Genomic DNA, 2,928 nt, shown 5'->3' with positions numbered 1-2,928 from the left:
TAGTTTTTATTGAAGGACTGCCCTCACCCCATCAGTGAGATGCTGTTAGTGAGGCCACACACACACACACACACACACACACACACACACACACACACACACACACACACACACACACACACACACACACACACTCATACAACCACAGAGATTTTGATTGTGCGACATGGTGAGAAAAACTCATTCATCTCCTCTTTTTAAACCTGTCCTCCATTTGCCCTCTCTCACTCATATGCTGTTGCATTTTCAAAACTCTTATTTATTGTTGGTCCAATTCAAGGCTGCTGGAGTTTATCTCAGTATGTTAATGTCAAAAAAGGTGAAGTAAGTATATTGTGGACTGGACGGCAGATTTTCTTAGGTCCATCACATCGACACAAACACATATTCATGTTTATTATATACTCACCTTTTCAAATGATCTCCCTGTCACTTTGGATGTGACGAGGAAACACAAGCAGCCGTCAGGCACACAGGATCAATAGGGATTTTCACATTGTAGGAAAGAATTTGAAGTAATAATTTGATATTTTGAGGAGTTAAGAACTAGATGAGATGAAAGACAAACATTGTGATTTGCAATAAGAGTGAAATGTTTCAGCTGTCACACGGTTTTCATTTCATGTCTCCATCTGCTGCAGAGGCTGAGAAATGAAGGTTTCAGTAACGCTGTTGCATCAGGTCCATCTTTACCTCTGGCCTGCAGTGATGCCGCTTCTTATTCGCACAAATCCTCCTCCTGAGACGCGTCTGTCACCCTGAGCCTTGGTGAGCTGGTCAGCAGGCACATCAAAGTCTGTCTGAGTCTTACATGTTGTTGTCATTGTTGAGTTTTTTTTATATAAGGAAATTGTCTATTTTGTAATCAAGCAGTTGCAGATAACTCTGTTGTTTCCCATTAACTAACTTGAATGTATCTGTGCAGTTTAACTATGTAATTAATAAATAGTAAAACATATAGAAAACATATATGTATTTTAATATATATATAATTGTATTGCTCGAGTGACAGATTCTGGATCTGCACTGTGGCCTTGGAGCAAACCTGCTTTAGATTTCTTGTTATGAAATGAAGATATGAAATGTCACAATATCTCTGAGTATTACTGCTTCACAGCCGTAAAATAAGTTTAATAAAAGTCCCTGAATGCATCGGCTGTGCTTTACTTCTCTGGTTAACAATCAGGTCTGGTAAATACTTTTTAAGCCAGTTTGCTTGTTTGTGGGAATAAATAGCTTTGGGATCATATGTAATCCTTATAGTTACTTTGTATTATTGCATCTTAGTAGAGGACAGCCCTGTGTTTTTTTTCTTGTGCCCAAATTATTGTTGACTTTCCAAACAGATTAGATTAAGATTAGATGAATTTAGCGTCCGTCTGGAATGTACTCAAAAGGGATTTCATGACTTCAAATGCTACTGCAAGATGTCTGGGTCACGCCTGAAAAGAAAAAACACTTGAATTTTGATTTGATGTCTCAACGTGTCAAAGTAAAGTTCTTAGTTTAATTAATGCAACTAACACAAGTTATTAATCAACCAATAATAATCTTTTTGACGAGGGGACATCTGCTTGCACGGACCACATCCGTACAGATGCCGAGGGTTTGTGCTCCAAGAAGATATGTGTCCCCAACGACTGGAGTGATCACAACATAATTATAGCTATAACCAGCAAAGTGAAGGCAGCTTAAGTGAAAACCAAAGTAATTTATGGAAGATCAAATTGGAGTTTTCCACCAGGACTCATTTTGATGTAAATAATTTATGCTGCTCTGACAAACAAAGATCCCTGGTGAAGTATATTTTACCCTGTAGTGGACAAATAGGCACATATCATAGTGACACAGGGGTGTACTCACTTTACCTCTATACATCACCTCATTCATCCTCTTACCAATTTTATAACATGTACAACAGTTGTTCATCTATGTTTAATATATCTATACGCTGTTAGTGTTTTCTTTTTACTGTAAAATTATATATTATTTATTTATTTGTTGTATGATTGATGTAAATGTACAACAAGGCTGGGACTGAGAATGTGTGTGTTTGTGTTGCAGGGTTGTTTGAGCTGCATGAACTGCACGTGCACATTTACTTTCATGGCAACGGCAACTCAATGCTGGCAGAGCGTGGAAAAGATGAGCTGGGAAACAACATCAAACCCCAAAGAGGCTACAGGTGAGATTTCATTTTATTTCAGTTCACCTGACCCACTTACACGCACATTTGTAGAGTGATATGTGATCAAGCAGGTTTGATGGAAGTCTGATCTTTGGTTTATGTTCAATCCTGCTGAAAACAAACTTACAGACGAACAAACAAAGGCTAAAGCAGGATCTCCTTGGTGAAGGTGAATAAACCTATTCCTGTACAGGAAGGTGGCGTTTCACACTGCAGTCTCATACATGAAGGTTGTTTAAGGCGACGGTAAGAAGTGGGTGGAAGTCTGCAGTTATATTGTGTTTGTACGTGTGTTTCGCTCAAGTTTATAAAAGCAAGTATATCAGGTTGATAACATTTTAATAGCTTCTTAATTGAGAATCAGTATTACTCATATTACAATGCAATTTTGATTCCCATCTGCATAACAAGACTAGATATACAAAGGTCACCCTTCGTTTGTTAGATATCTCATGCATTCAGCTTCTTGATTCAATTATTTATTCTCATTTTATAGGATCGTGAAGTAACAGGAAAGTACAGACGAGGTTTACTTTGCATAGATTGAAAGATATCGTTCTTATTCAGCATGCAACGGGGATTCATTATATGGAACGTGCACAAAATGTCCATGGAGTCCCTGGATTTAAAGTTAATTTAGTGTCTGTGTGTCTCTGTGTGTTTGTGTGTGTTTCTGTGTGTGTGCAGTATGATTTTGGGCTCAGCTGCAAGAGGAGAATGTGGGAGTGGCTCAGGGGATC

The 2,928-nt window shown here is 38.3% G+C and overlaps 1 long non-coding RNA gene across 1 annotated transcript; it reads left to right on the top strand.

Annotated features, from left to right (window-relative positions):
- Window positions 1-649: 649 nt before the first annotated feature.
- LOC118100731 lies at window positions 650-2,423 on the top strand. The gene is made up of 3 exons (XR_004694468.2): window positions 650-768; window positions 2,065-2,185; window positions 2,318-2,423. It is a non-coding gene; the product is annotated as an uncharacterized LOC118100731 (long non-coding RNA).
- Window positions 2,424-2,928: the final 505 nt, after the last annotated feature.

Source organism: Hippoglossus stenolepis, chromosome 21, assembly GCF_022539355.2.
Source record: "Hippoglossus stenolepis isolate QCI-W04-F060 chromosome 21, HSTE1.2, whole genome shotgun sequence".
NCBI classification, from domain to species: domain Eukaryota; kingdom Metazoa; phylum Chordata; class Actinopteri; order Pleuronectiformes; family Pleuronectidae; genus Hippoglossus; species Hippoglossus stenolepis.
The sequence above is the reverse complement of the archived record's forward strand: the minus strand, read 5'-3'. Positions and strand labels throughout refer to the sequence as shown.